The sequence below is a fragment of the Tamandua tetradactyla genome, chromosome 3 (genome assembly GCF_023851605.1).
Source record: "Tamandua tetradactyla isolate mTamTet1 chromosome 3, mTamTet1.pri, whole genome shotgun sequence".
Classification (NCBI taxonomy): Eukaryota; Metazoa; Chordata; class Mammalia; order Pilosa; family Myrmecophagidae; genus Tamandua; species Tamandua tetradactyla.
Genome location: NC_135329.1, coordinates 131,965,840 through 131,982,257, shown reverse-complemented (window position 1 = coordinate 131,982,257; position 16,418 = coordinate 131,965,840). Strand labels below are relative to the sequence as shown.

The following is a 16,418-nucleotide window of genomic DNA, read 5'->3' as shown; positions in this document are numbered from 1 at the left end:
AAATAATGAGAATAATATAGATAGCTATTCAGTTACATAAATCTCATTTTAAAAATTTATCTTAGAGATAGTCCTATAAAGATCTGTCATAAATATTATAGTACCCAAGTACAATACAGGTTTCTAAAGGTATAAGTCTCATCTAAAATCCTGACAAAAATTATTTTGAAAATGGAACTTCTACAATTTTTTAAACATTCTTTACAAATGTACAAGGAGCAACTGACATTCCAGTTCATAAAGATGCTACTCTGAAAACTGTAACCTATAGATGTGACCAAAAAACGGAGAAATAGAAAAGGCCATTTTATTATTCACATGTTGTTATAGATATGCGCAACAGGATTAGCAATGTGGGAAGTAATTTCTTTTTATTAAATGGACAGTTATTCCCACTCAGAAGGTGAATTCTTGCTACACTGAAATTAGAGCAAAATTAAATAGATAATAAATGTTTGTGGATGGAGTTCACACTGTTGTTATCACAAAGCAATTAAAATGTGTGAAAATGCTCTTATTTTAGCAAAAATCGAGGGAGAGCTGTTGTTGGATTGTGTATAAGAAAGAAAAACACATCCCTTCAGTCCTTCCCCCACTCTCTATTAGCTTTCCAAGCTCTCTGCTATTTCTGAATTATAGTTTTGCCCAATGGAAATAATTTGTTTTTATCATCTTAGTTTGCATAACAGCTCTAGCCACATTCCTTGGCTGAGCAGAGGGCCAGACTCTGATTCTTCTACAGTTGTAAAAAACTATAACATAGGGCATTTTCTTTCATCTTTAAATGCCACAGAACAGAAAAAAGTTTCTATCAATTATCCCAGTTATAGAGGGTACCAAATTATTTCAGTTTCTTAAAAAATCCTTCAGTTTTATTTTCAAGTTGTTATAACATCTTTTATATGAGGTTCAGAGTGTCATTACTTTCTAAAGAAATGAGGAAATGGGAATTCTTTATTTTGTGGTACACAATGCCCTTTTTAAAAGAAATTAGCATTAAAAAATTGACATATAATTCATATAACATAAAATCCATGATTTCAAAATATATATTTCAGTGGTTTTTAGTATATTTACTATGCTGTGTAGCCATCACACTGTCCCCAAAAGAAACCCCTGTATTATTAGCATTTAGTTCCACGTCAACCCCTTTCACCCTTCATTTCCTGGCAACTATTACTATGCTTTCTGCCTCTATGGATTTGCCTATTCTGAACATTTCATATAAATGGAATCACATATGTGGCCCTTTGTGTCTGCCTTATTTCACTTCATGTTTTCAAAAGTTTACCCATGTTTTAGTATGTATCAGTTCTTCCTTTTTCACTGTATGAATATACAACATTTTGTTTATGCATTCATCCATTGGTGGACATTTGGGTTGTTCCATTTTTTGGCTATTATAAATAATGTTGCTGTGGACATACATGTACAAACTACTTCATGAACATATGTTCTCAATTCTCTTGGCATATACACAGGAGCAGAATTTCTAGGTCAGATGCTAATTCTATGCTTAACTTCTCAAAGAACTGCCAGTTTTCCAAAGTACCATTTTATATTCCCACCAGCAATGTACAAGGATTCCAATTTCTCCATATCATTACCGTTACTTGTTATTGTATAACTTTTAAAAATTATAGTCATTCTAATGGATATAAGTGGTATATCATTGTGGTTTTGATTTGCATTTCTCCTGATGATTAATGAAACTGAGTATCTTTTCACATGCTTATTGGTCATTTGTATAACTTCCCTGGAGAAAGGTCTATTTAGACAGATCCTTTTTGCCCATTTTGCAGTTGGGTTATTCATTATTTCATTATTGAGTTATAACAATTCTTTATGTACTATGGATAAAAAGCCCTTATCAAATATATGATTCAAAAATATTTTCTCCCATTTTGTGAGTTGTCTTTTCACTCTTCTGAGGTCCTTTGATGCATAAACGTTTTTAGTTTTGATAAAGTCTAATTTATCTATTTTTTCTTTCATAGCTTGGGCTTTTGGTACAATACATGAAACTACTACATAATCCAAGGTCACAGAGATTTTCATATATGTTTTAAGAGTCATATAATTTTAGCTCTTATATTTAGGTCTTTGATTTATTTTGAGTTAATATTTGTACACAGTATGAGGCAGAGACACAGATTCATTCTTTTGTACTTGGCTACCCCGTTGTCTCAGTATCATTTGTTGAAAAGGCAATTTTTTCCCTTTCAATGGCCTTGGCATCGTTGCCAAAAATCAACTGACCATAAATTATAATGCTCTTTTAAAAAACCCAATATTTTAGTTTCCTGGGCTGCTCAAACACATACCATGCAACAGGTTGACATTAACAATGGGAAATTTATTAGCTCATGATTTTGATGGTAGGAAAAAGTCCAATCAAGGTGTCATTAAGGTAATGCATTCTTCCAAAGACCTGTAATCTGGAGCTGGCTGCCAGTAATCCTTGGTTCTAGGATCTCTGTCACATGGTAAGGCACATGGTGGCCTCTCCTGCCTCTTCCTTCTTTTCTGGGTTTCCTTTGACCTTCAGCATTTTGCTTCCCCTGGCTTTCTCTATGACTTTTTCATTCTGCTTATAAAGAATTCTAGCAATAGGATTATGACCCATCCTGACCGAGTTGGGCCACACCTTAATTAAAGTAATCTCATCAAAAGGTCCTATTTACAACGAGTTTACACCCAAGTTTAAGAATATGGTTTTCTGGGGTACAATGCTCCAAGCTATAACACCAAGGTACAAGTAATATTTCAATCCTAGAACTTTCATTTTAAGATACTAAACAAACGAATTCATTTCCCAGGCTTAATAAAAACAACTTCAAGATTTTTATACAAGAATCAAAGTGTCATTACTTTCTAACCAACTGAAGGGATGGGAATTCTTTTGGCATTCCACTTAGAAAGTTAGATTCTGCTGCTACCTCTGATAGATGGAAACAATTAACTGCTTTAGGACAATTAACTCTGGCAAGATTTCTGCCTAGTTGTAGACAATATGGAAATTTAAGCAATTAGCATTAATCCAAGCCTCACTTTGAGCACTAAATTTATTTAGATATCACCTCATTCAAAAAAAGATTTTGAATAATGAAAAAATAAGGGTAGGTAGCCATAAGAAGCTTCAGGGAGCATACTATATTGTAATACACTAATGCAGAAATTAGAGTGTTAAATATCTAGGTCTTTAAAAGCTGTAGATGTCATGACAAATTATCATATATAAAACACACCTGTATTTTTAAATCTGGGCCAAATCAGAGCCCAATTAAGACCCTATCCAGCGTCTTGCTTCGTTCTGTCCCTGACAGATCCTTTGACTTTGGTTTAGGACCACTAAATCACTTGGGACCCAAGGTATATACTCTCTCTCCATTACCAAAAAAAAAAAAAAAATAGATGTTTGGACTAGATTTCTAAGGATCTCTTTGTTCTACAGTTCTTGAGTCTGTGAGTCTAAAAATACATGCCTGTTCCATCAAGAAGGTGCATTCTTGTTTTTAAAAATGTAAATGCAGCACTAAAAATAACTGCATCATATGCAAGTAAGTCATGTGGAGCCTTCACTTCAGGCCCTTGAATTAGATCACACAAATGTCACTAAGAGAAGTTACTGAGGAAATTCCACATGGATGCATCCTATTTCCTGAAATAAGAATGTATGCTGGGAAAAAAGATTCAGGTTGACACAACCAAATAAATGATAAATTTAGTTCTTATCTTACAACCAAGAAGAAAATTGAGTGTTATATCAGTGATACTGACCAAAGAAAAACGAAAGTCTCTGGGACTCCAGTTAATTAAATTGGACAGATTTAAAATATTAATGCCCTGAACTTTGAGGCCACTTATTTCTCTATTTTAGGGGCATTTTAAAAGTGCAATGCTAATTTCACAATTTAAGAGGCAGCAGTCACATTTCAATTACATACTGGTACATCTCCTGCAAAACTTGCTAGGCTCTGGAGACTGCTTCTATTCATAGTCAAGATGCTCAAACCCAAATCTCATCACCACTCCCATCCCTCAAACCCAAGAGCCCAAGCAACAATTTTTGCCTTGTAAACTTTCTTCTTGTCAGGGATTAAGGTTTCACTCTCTTAAATGTACCTTTAAGAAACCATCCATGGTAACTTCTATATGTCTAAATTTGGTTTGCTTTTTTTCTTCCACCACACAAGAAAAAGCTTAGGTCACTCTGACACTCCAGAAGGTAGCTGGGTGAGCAGACTGTCAAGCACCCCCACACCTGTAATCCTTTTGAATCCTTGGCACCCCACCCCCAACTGCCCAACTCAGTTCCTCTGGCGGTAGTTGCTTCAAATGGAAGGTTGCAGCTCCTCTCAGGCCTCTCATGCTAGATGTATGCTTATGGTGTGTCTGCCAAGGAGGAAGCACCAGGAAAATCCCTACACAGCAGGCCACTCCTCTTTTAATGACCCTTGGTTAAATAATAAAACTGTTCTGGGGTAAGAGAGGCAGCCTAGGCAAGGGAGGTGATTTTATTTTTCCTTGGTAAAGTTTCCCAGCCCCAACAAAGGTCTGTCAATTGCTAGGGCCAAACTTTAATTTTAATAAAGTATAGCCCCATTAACTATTTATCTCAAGTGAGAAGAGAAAATTGCTTCCTTACCACATGTAAGGCACTGGTTGGGGTGCTGGGAGGGGATTCAGAGATGGTGTACCTTACTTAGAGTTCTATTCCTTTTACAAAAATTTTCATTAATTCATCATTTCCTATTATTAATATTCCCTGTTGACTAACAAGGCTCAGAGAGCTTGAAGGACTTGCCTACAGCTACAAAACTGAAAGTGTAAGGACTATTTCTTTTAAATTCTTAGTTCAAGAATTGTTCACTAAAGCCAGCTGCAAAGTATTCTTCCAAAGGGTCATGGTGGAAATATTCATTCAATTAAACATTTATTGAGCACCTACTATGGGCTAACTCTATGCTGGGCACCATGGATACACTGCAAAACAAACAAACAAACAAACATGAAACCTAAATAACTCATGGAGGTACCAGAAGCTGTAATTTAAAGCATATATGTGAGTACTCTGAGATATTCAAAGACTATGGCATTCAAAGAGCAAAGTGGTCACATCTATTTATGGGGTTTGAGAAAGGCTTTGAAAGGTTGGGAATATTTGAATTGGGTTTTGAAGAATGGGTAGGAATAACTTCACCCATTCCTTTGATTATCAGACAGCAGTCAGCCTTTCTGAAACAGGTACCCCTTAGCTATAAAGATATTTTTTGTTTTAGATAATTTTTATTCATCACTAAAACAGGCCAGGATTAGATGCATTTGTTATGCATATGTATTGTTCAGTATGATTTTCCTTATCATGACAATCCTGCAAACCTGAGACAATTCTTAAGTATAACACTGCTATAGAAATTGATTAGCTTAGTATTTTTTCCCATGATGCTTAAAATGAAAAAAGAAAATAAAACAATATTCATGGCCTCTGTGGATACTGATTTTCCTTCTTTTAAAATAAAACAGTTGGATGATATAACTGCTAGAGTCCCCTTCAACTTTATGATTTCACAGCATTTCCAAACAAATATGAAGTATACCAACTTTTGGTTGGTAGATACGGTGATTTGCTTTTCTCAAAACGACATCAGATTTTAAAAGGAGTGGCCATATTGCTGTGTTTGGTATTACAAATTCGGCCTTGGTTGCAGAACCAGCTGATATGGCATTATATAAGAAGCAAATATGGCATGTCCTGGAAGTAGAAATGACATGATACAGTGAAAATATGTTATATGGAAATACATGATATAATGCTGTGAAAATCACTTATTTTATGTATTCAACAGCATTTATACATTCCCTTATAAACTTATCGGTAAATTGAAAAAAATATTTGGGTTTTCAATTCATATCCCAGATCTGCAATTTTTCAGCTGTTTACTTAGCTTTGCTGAGCATTAGTTTTCTTATCAGATTAATTCGTAGAGTTATTGTCAAATTAAGTGAGACCATATGTAGAGCATATATATTACTTGTTAGATCGTAATATACATTTTCTTTTATGGTACTCGAAATGCTCATTTTTAGCTAGAGTTTATGTTTTGGTCATCAGCAAGTGGATGTCAACTTCCAAGACAAGTTTTCCTCTTCACTTGTTTCCCTTTTCCAGCTGGATGAAACATAGTGGTGGGGGGCCATCTTGAACACTTAGGGATAGTGAAGCAACAAGAATGAAGAAGTTACCTGGGTTCGATTCCCGGTGCCTGCCTATGTAAAAAAAAAGAATGAAGAAGTTTATAGGTCTTTGACACTGTGGAGCTGCCAGATCAGCTCTAGACAGCTTATACTTTGAACTATTACATGTGAGAGAAATAAAATTTCTGTCTTGTTTACATTATGGTCTTTGGGATTCTCTAAGAAAGGAGTTGAGCCTGTACTCTAACTGTTAAAATATGCAAGAGTGGTTCAGTGTTTAATAGTAGAAAGAGATGAAAACTCATGGTCCTTGCCTCTTTCCCCAATTACGGCTTATGATTCAGTGAGGTAGACAAACAAGAAAATAACCATACAAGAAGGTCAATTACAAACGTGTAAAAAAAATGTATGAGCATATATTGATAGGGACTACCGGGCACCAGTAAAAGCATTTATGGGAACACACTCAATGTTTCACTTAATATTTGTGTATTTCAGTGTATGTAGGTAAATTATACATCAGAGGAAAAAGAAAAAGAACTTTAATAATTGGTGAAAGTAGGGCAAATGCTCAACAGAAAGGCAATTACAACGAAAGGGATTACAGAAGGTTTCACAGAGGATCTGACACTTAAACTGGGCCCTGAAAGACGAGAAGGATTTCAACAAATGGTGACTGAAAGGGAAAAAGAACATTCATTCTGAAAGGATTAGAAGCTCTAAGAATTCATATGTATGATGGGTTATTTATGTTGAGCACAATGAGTATTCTATTTATGGTGATCTAAGGTGTACCGTGAGGCCAGAGAGGTGAGGTTGCCAAGATATGCAACAGTTAGGGCCACCATGTATGATTGTGCTGTACTGAAAAGCCCTAGGGACACCATTCATAAAGAGAGTGATTGAAATGACACCCTAGAGTTGTACAGTGTACTAACTAAAACTATATGCAGCAGGCTCAGTTACAGCCAGATTGGGGTAGAACTTGAATGTAACTCGAAGAAATTCAGACTTTAAACTGTTGATGTTAAGGGGTACTAGAGGGTTTTCAATCTGGAGATAGACATGATTTAGAAAGGTAAACTGGGTCCCAGCAGGGAATATAGATCAGTGAGGGGGACAAAGTGGTGATACTCCATAGGAAACTTGCTGTATTGTGGGTGAATTACGAATATTTACTTAAATTAGAGCTGGAGGAATGAAAAATGAGTGGATTTAAGATATATTTCAAAGGTAGACTTGACAAGATTCAGCAGCCAACTGGATACGCACAATAATAGACATAAGGCAGCATTCAGGTCATTCTGATTCTCAATCAGATGGCTGGGGAAAAGTCCTTGGAATCTCCATTATAATAAGCAAAGTGACCTAGGTGGTTTTGTTGCAGATGATTCCATAGTTATATTTTTCCAAAACACTAAGACAGTGATGATAGCCAGACACAGGGAAATAAGAAAAATGTTTAGGGGAAAAATATTTATTTCAATTTTGGACAAAAGTGCTAGAAGATTCACAATTAACAATAAGCCAGAAGCAAAGTACCAATTGAGTGATAAATCTAGAGGAAGAAATTAAGGCTAAGTATGTTTCCCCTACTGTTTGTATTCTTAAAGTCCTGTTTTGAATGTTCTTTGATTCAAGGACATTGTCCTTGGATAAGTCCCTGGTCAGTGAACCAGGTAAAAATCTTTTTTTACTAAAAAAATGCCAAAAGATTATATTTTGGTAAAGAAAATAGTGGAGAGAGAAAACCAATACCCATTATCATACCACCTTATGTCAAAGATGTACTTTTTTCTCTTGAACATAAACCATAAAGTGGGACAGGCTTACTTACTACTTGTCTAAGAAGATGTCAGAAGGAGAAATCTTTTGAGATGCATAAAATAGGAATGAGGTGATAGTAGCACAATATTGTGAATATAATTAATACCACTGAATTTTACATTTGAAAGTAGTTAAAATGGGAAATTTTCAGTTGTACATAGGTTATCACAATATAAAGCAAAAACCAAAACAAAAAAAATATGGAATTTTAGTAGAAGTCTTATCTTACATAAAGGGACTATGCGCTAGAAAAATTTCATGAGAAGACAGCAGAGTAGGAAGCTCCAGGAATCAGTCCCTCCATCAGAACAACAATTAAACAGGCAGGAACTGTCAGAATCAACAATTTACAAACTCCAGAGGACAGAAGACCACTGTACAGCATTCAGGGAAGAGTGGGAAGAAGAAGCTGGTAAATTACGATCAATACCGGTAAAATGTTCTCTTCCCACACAGTGATTAACAGTGTCCATCCCCTACTCTCATGGCAGGAAGCAGTGGGCTCTGGCTCCTGTCATAGCTTGCTGGTGCCAAAAAGGACATTAAAAATCCACTTTCCCAAGATCAAGGAGGTGGGGAGGAGAAGGGTAGGGTAGGGTGGTTGCTGATCATGGCTTCTGATTAGCTAGTTTAGATCACTGGGGGGCCAGATTTGAGGGCGGCCATTGTTCCACCATGAACTGCACAAAGGTAGCAAAGAAGACTTAAAGATGGTAGACTTCCTCAGAGCTGTGAAAGACAATTCAAAGGGCTGCATTGGCTGGGCAGGGGCCGAGTCAAGAAAGCACAGCTCTGGAGCCATGGACGAAGCTCTTGGTGCCCTTCCTGGACCCTCCCTCTTGTTGTCCCAGAGCAGTTTGGAGCCACCTGGCACTCCCTTTGTAGGTTACTGGCTTTGTCCCAGCTGGGAAAGACTAACTTGGGAAACTCCTTTCCCTTATCCGCCCCCCTCCCCCACTAAATCTGCCCTCCGGGAAAAAGCTGCTTGAGACATGAAAGAAGAGTAAGAAATAACTGAGGCGGATAGCCTGGGGCAAAGGCTTACCTATTTCAAGTTCTGAGTGGGAAACCCTGGAGAAGAACTACTTCCTGGGAAGCAGAGGGTGTGTTCAAACTCCTGTAAAAAGGGTACTTCTAAAGCCACTAACAAGTACAAGCCCAGGACTGGACACAGGTCCAGAAAAGATGGGGAGAACACTGTACTTTGCACTCACCTCTGGTTGACCTTCCTGATAGGAAGGCTGACTCTGATGGAGAGCACCAGCCAATGCAAAACCAACTGGCAAAGAGGGTGAAAGGTCTTTTTTTAATTATATGTGTGTGGTTTTTTTAGCCTGTGACACTCAAGAAGATATTTCTCATGTCATGAGCTGGTTACAAACTCAGGAAACAGACATCTCAGGGGTTAAACTGCAGAGCTAACATTTTAAAATATTAAAATGTACACTGTGCAACAAAATATTATGATGGCCCATCCAAAAGAAGAGGATAAAAACCCACAAAAATAAAAAAATGATTTTTAATATGCTTCAGGAGATGAAGGAAGGTACAGAGAAAGAACTACAGGCTGTCAGGAAAATAATGAATAAACAATATGAGAATCTTAATAAAGAAATTTTTAAAAGCTACCAAACAGAATTACTGGTGTTAAAGACCACATTAACTGAAATGGAAAATTCCAAGAAAGGTTTCTGGAAGACTGGAGCTGGCATAAGAAAGAATCAGTGATCTCGAAGACAAGATGACTGAAATGGGTCAGGCTGAGTAGCACAAATACAAAAGACTTATAAAAAGAGAGAACAGTGCAAGAGATCTCTGAGACAACATCAAATGTACCAATATACACATTATGGGATTCCCAGAAAGAGTAGAAAGGGGTACAAGGAAAAGTCAAAGAAATAACAACAGAAAACTTACCAAAAAGCAAAAGGCATGAACATGTACATCCAAGAAGTTCAGAGAACATGAAACAGAATAAATGTGAAGAAAAATATGCCCTACCATGTACTGATCAAATTGCCAAAGGCAAAGATTAAGGAGAGATTTCTGAAACGTACAAGAGAAGAGCAACATGTGATATACAAAGGAGTCCCAATTAGATTAAGTTCCAATTTCTTATCAGAAATCATGGAAGCAAAAGGCAGTGGGATAAAATACTTAAAGTACTGAAAGAAAACAATTGCTAACCAAGAATTTTATACCTGGCAAAATTTTCTTTCAAAAATGAGGGAAAGAGTAAGACATTCCCTGATAAACAAATGCCATGGGTATTTATACCTGCCCTACAAACAACGCTAAAAGGACTTCTTTATACTGACAGGAAAGGACACCAGACAGTGAAAAAATCCTCTAGTAAAAGTAACCATTTGGGTAATTATAAATGCCAGTACTATTGTATTTTATTTTTTGGTATGTAACTCCACTTCCTACTCCCTGTAGGTGCTAAAATGCAAACCCATAAAAGTAATGAGAAATCTATGGTTTCTGATCACACAGCGTACAAAGATATAATCTGTAACAAGTACAAAAAATGTTGCGGGGATAAGGAGTATAGAAGTAGTATATATTTATGCTACTTAAGTTAAATGGTATCAGATCAGATGATTGTTACACACTCAATCATTTGCTAGTGGGAATGTAAAATAGTGTAGCTGCTATAGAAAACAATTTAGCAGTTCCTCAGAAAGTTAAGTACAAAATTACCATGACCTGGAAATCCCACTTCTAGGTATATACTCAAAGCAACTGAAAGCAGAAACTCAAACAGAAATTTGCAAATTGACATTCACTGTGGCATTATTCACAACAGCCAAAAGATGGAAGCATCCCAAGTGTCATCAACCAAAGAATGGATAAATAAAATGTGGTGTACACACACACACACAATGGAATATTATTCAGCCATAAAAGGGATTAACCTTGAAGATACCACGTTGAATGAAATAAAATTAGACACAAAACGGTCAAATATTATATGATTTCACTGATATGAAATAATCAGAATAAGCACACCTACAGATTCAGAATCTTGGGTATTGGTTACCAGGGGCCAGAGTGGGGGTAGGGAGTAGAAAGTTAATACTTGAGTTATACAGAGTTTCTATGTGGGTTGACTGCAAAGTTTTGGTAATGGATGGTGTTATAATGGTAGCATAACACTGAGAATGTAATTAACAGCAATGAATTATATATGAATGTGGTTAAAAGGGGAAGCTTTAGGTTGTATATATATTATTCAGAATAAAAATTAAAAAACAAACAGAATTGCACAACACAGTAAACCTTATTGTAAATGATGGACTACAGTTAACAGTTTAGATATAAAAATGTTCTTATATGAATTGTAACAAATGTATACATTAATGTAAGGCTGTTAATAATAGGGCAGTATATGGAAACTCAGTATTTTATGCATGACTTTTTTGTAAATCTATACCTTCTTTAATTGAAAAAATATGATCGTCTATATCTAGGATGTTCAATTTTAACCCCATGTAACCACAAGGAAAATAAATGAAAATCAGATCCAGAAGGGACTCAATATGGTACAATACAAAAAAAATGAAAATGAAAGTAAGCATTAACAGAAGAACTGAGGGACAAAAAAGTGTAAGACTTTACTTTCAAAGACTAAAGGGCAGAATGGCAGAACAAAGTCCCACATTATCAGTACTGACTTAAATTGTAGATGGATTAAACTCTACAGTCAAAACACAGAGACTGGCAGGATGGATTTAAAAAGCATGACACAACTATAGTCTATTTACAAGAGACTCACATTAAATTCAAAGAAAAAAGTAGGCTGAAAGGGAAAGGATGGGAAAAAAAATACCCTACAAGCAGTAACCAAAAGAAAGCTTGGGTAGCTATACCAGTATCAGATAAAACAGACTTAAAAAAAAGGGTTATGAGGGACAAAGACTGTCATTATATACTGAAAAAGGGATCAATTCAACAAGAAAACATAATGATTATAAATATATTTATTCCTAAAAGCAGAGTCCCAAAATATATAAAGCAAATGTTGACAGATTTGAAGGGAGAAATAGATGGTTCTACATTAAGAGTAGGATATTTCAATATACTACTTTCAATAATGCATAAAACATCGAAACAAAAGATCAATAAGGAAAGAGAAGACTTGAATGATAGAATGAACAACAATCTAAACCAACTAGACCTAACAGATACATATAGAACACTTTACACAGCAACAATATAAATTCAATATTGAATTCACATTTTTCTTCAGTAGACATGGATCATTCTCCAGAATGGACCATATGTTAGGTCACAAAACAAGTCTCAATGAATTAAAAAATATTGAAATCATACAATGTATCTTCTCTGACCACTATGGAATGAAGCTGGAAATCATTTACAGAAGGAGAAATGGAAAATTCACATTTATGTACAAATTAAACAACAAAATCTCAACCAACAAATGGGTTGAAACCACAAGGGAGATTAGCAAACATCTTGAGAATGAAAATGAAAACTCATCATACCAAAATTTATGGGATGTGGCAAAGGCAGAGAAGGAAATTTACAGCTCTAAACGCATACATTAAAAAAGGAGAAAGATTTCAAATCAGAAGCCTAACTTTTAAAAAAGGAAGATGTAGAAAAAATGCAAACCAAGCCCAAAGCAAGTAGAAGGAAGGAAATAACAAAAATTAAAGTGGAGATGAATGAAATAGATAATTAAAAAATAATAGAATCAACAAAATGAAAGGTTTTTTCCTTCAAAAAGATCAATAAAACTAACAATAAAACTGATGAAGAAAAAGAGAGGACATAACTAAAATCAGAAAATGAAAAGAGGGACATTATTACAGACACTACAGAAATATAAAGGACCATAAGAGAATGTCACAAACAGCAGTACACCAATAAATACAATAACCTAGACAAAAGGGATGGTCACAGTCTGCTTACACTGACCAAAGAAAAATTAGATAATATCAACAAACCAATAACTTAGTAAAGAGACTGACTCAATGATCATAAGCGACCTACCCCTACAAAAAAAAAGCCCAGGGCCACCAGATGGTTTCAAAGGGAATTTTACCAAATATGCCAGGAAAAACTGACAGCAATTTTGTTCAAACGTTTCCCAAAAATTGAGGGGAAGGAATACACCCTAATTCATTCCATGAGGCCAACATCACTCTAATACCAAAGCCAGACAAAGAAAACACAAGAGAAGAAAATGAGACCAGTGTTTCTTAGAAATTTAGATGCTAAAATCCTCAACAAAAATACTAGTATACTGAATCCAACACCACATTAAAAGAATTATACACCATGATCAGATGGGACTTATTCCAGATATGTAAGGTTTTATACATAGAAAATCAATTAATGTAATACCCATTAACAGAATGAAGGGAAAACCTGTGATCATCTCGGTTGACAAAGAAAAGGTATTTGGCAAAATCCAGCACCCCTTGCTGATAAAATCACCCAGAAAACTACAAATAGAAGGAAACGTCCTCAGTATAGACTAAGGGCATATATGAAAACCCATAGCTAACATCATATTAAATGGTGAAAGACCGAAAGCTTTCCCTCTAAGATCAGGTAGAAGACAACGATACCCACTGTCACCTACGTTACTTAACACTGTATTGGAAGTTCTAGTCAGAGCAATCAGGCAAGAAAAATAAATAAAAAAAGCATCCGAAGTGGAAAGGAAGATGTAAAACTTTTCCTATTTGCAGATGACATGACCCTAAATGCAGAAAATCCTAAAAAAATCTACAACAAAACTCTAAGAGCTAATAAATGAATTCAGCAAAGTGGTGGGGCACAAGATCAACAGGTGAAAATCAGCTGTGTTTCTATACACTAGTAATGAACAATCAGAAGAAGAAATCAAGAAAAAAATTCCAATCACAAAAGAAACTAAAAGAATCAGATACCTAGAAATAAATCTAACCAAGAAAGTAAAGGACATGTACACAGAAAATTACAAACATTATTAAAAGATAAAAAAAACCCTAAATAAATGGAAGGATATTCCACATTCATAACTGGAAGACTAAATTTTGAAAATACGTCAATTTCATCCAAAGCAATTTACAGATTCAATATAATTCCAATCAAAATTCCAACAACCTTCTTTGCATAAATGGAAAAGCCAATCATCAAATTTATAGATGAAAGGGTAAGAGCCTGCAAACAGCCAAACCATTTTAAAAAGAATGAAGTTGGAAGATTCAGACTTCCCAACTTGTAAGTTAATACAAAGCCACAGCATTCAAAAACAGTATGATATTGGACATAAGAACCAATGGAACTGAATTGATAGTTCAGAAATCAACCCTCACATTTATATAGCCAATTGATTTGTGACATGGAGGCAAAGACCACTCAAGTGGCAAAGACTAGTCTCCTTCAACAAATGGTGTTGGGAAAACTGAAACGTCATATGCAAAAGAATGAAGGTGAACTCCTACTTCAAAGCAAATAAAAACCAACCAACCAACCAACCCCTCAAAATAAATTGAAGGCCTAAATAAAAAAACCAGAACTATAAAACTTCTGGGAGAAAACGCAGGGAAGCACCTTCATCATCTTGGGTTAGGAAATGATGTTTTGTTTTTTAAACCCATCTTCTAACAAAGGCTTTATTGAACTTTTCATACAGTTAGTCAAAAAATTAAAAATACAGAACACAGTAGACAGTATCTAGTACACTAGAAATCAACGTTAACAGGAGTTCCTTTGCATGACTGTTAAAAAAAGAAAAACCCAAAATCTAACAACTTAGTTTTGATTGTTGGCAGGACTTCTGATCCCCCACCAACTGAACCAAAATAACCCACCAGGAGAATTCAAACCTAGGCTATAGGAAAGGGAGGGCATCAGATTTTAAAATAACTGTTTCTGTGGTGCAAAGAAATATGGAGTAAGAAAAGACAGGTGTGAGCTAGGTAGTGTCTCTTACGATGACTATCACCATATGCTTTTCTAGCTTGCTCAGGGTCCTCAATGCTGACTGGAGGTACTGCTGTGAGAAGTCACAGGGAGGGAAGGTGTAGAGCATGCACATGCTGTCTCTGTCCTTGGACCCACCCACTGGCAGACTGATCACCCCTGTGGTCTGCTTCTCTTTCAAGTAGGAGACCAGGTTCCTGAGAAGCTGCCTCTGTAGGCCTGGTTCCACAGTAGGCATCCTCTCAGTGCCAGGCACACTGGGGTCACCTGGCTGGCTAGGAGCCATTGGGGGATGTGTCGTGTGACCTCACCGAGTTTGGGATGGCCCAGTCGAAGGCACTGGGCAATCTTCAGCTCGGTCAGCTTGCTCCCTGAGGTGTGGTCATTGAGATCGCTGATAACTCCCTGGTCCCCTCTAGAATGTGCATAGATGTCAGGGAACAGCTGTTTTTTTTTTTAACACAAGAAGCTCTTTTCAACCCAGCTGTAGTGTCTGGGCAAACTCTGAAAAATTCTTCGGCTTTTTGGTTTAATGTTTTGGCTCTTCAAGCAGTTTGGGTTCAGCCTCAGAGGTTCAATGATTGCATTTACCACCTCTCATCTTCTTCCCATGGGAAGAGTCTGGAGACTCGTGGTGGTGGTGGTGGCTCCCTTCCTCAGCCCCATGTCTTCTATTACTAAGGGAGTTGCTGCTCGACTCCTTGGTCCCTTCACTGGAGTGGTTCTTCTTGCAGCTGTGCTCAGGGGTGTGGTCAGAGCCTCACTCCAACTGTTGCCCACGACCCTTGGTCCTGTTAAGTTCCTCGTAGGGGAAGTAGGTTGTTTGTCCACAGAGGTGGAGACTTTCCAGCAACCATGGGTGATGGGCAATGGTTTTTTAGATTTGACATCCAAAGCACAAGCAACAAATGAAAAAATAAATAAAATGGCACCTCATCAAAATTAAAAACTTTCGTGCAAAGGACTTTATCATGAAAATAAAATGACAACCTACAGCGTGGAAGAAAATATTTGGAAACCATATATCCAATAAGGGTTTAAAATTCAGAATATATGAAACTTTTCAACTCAACAACCAAAAGGCAAACAGGGCAGACCACGGTGGCTCAGTAGGCAGAGTTCTTGCCTGCTATGCCAGAGACCTGGGTTCCATTCCCAGTGCCTACCCATGTTAAAAAAAAAAAAAAAAAAGAAAGAAAGAAAGAAAGAAAAAAAAGGCAATTAAAAACTGGGCAAGACTTGAATAGACATTTCTCCAAAGAAGATGTTCAAATGGTCAAAAAGTATATGAAAAAATGCTCAACATTAATTAGCCACTAGGAAATACAAATAAAAACAATGAGGGCGATGTGATTGCCATGCTGGGGACCTGGGTTTGTTTCCCAGTGCCTGCCCATGTAAAAAAAAAAAAAAACAAAAAAAAAAAACCAATAAGATACCTTTTCACACAT

At 36.3% G+C, this 16,418-nt stretch overlaps 1 protein-coding gene and 1 pseudogene across 8 annotated transcripts in view; both read right to left on the bottom strand.

Annotated features, from left to right (window-relative positions):
- TANK (TRAF family member associated NFKB activator) overlaps nt 1-16,418 on the bottom strand; it is a 119,400-nt gene that overhangs the window by 61,177 nt on the left and 41,805 nt on the right. The gene's annotated exons all lie outside the window — the stretch shown is intronic.
- The window catches only part of LOC143675765 (putative RNA-binding protein 15B), a 32,011-nt pseudogene continuing 15,594 nt past the window's right edge, over nt 2-16,418 (bottom strand).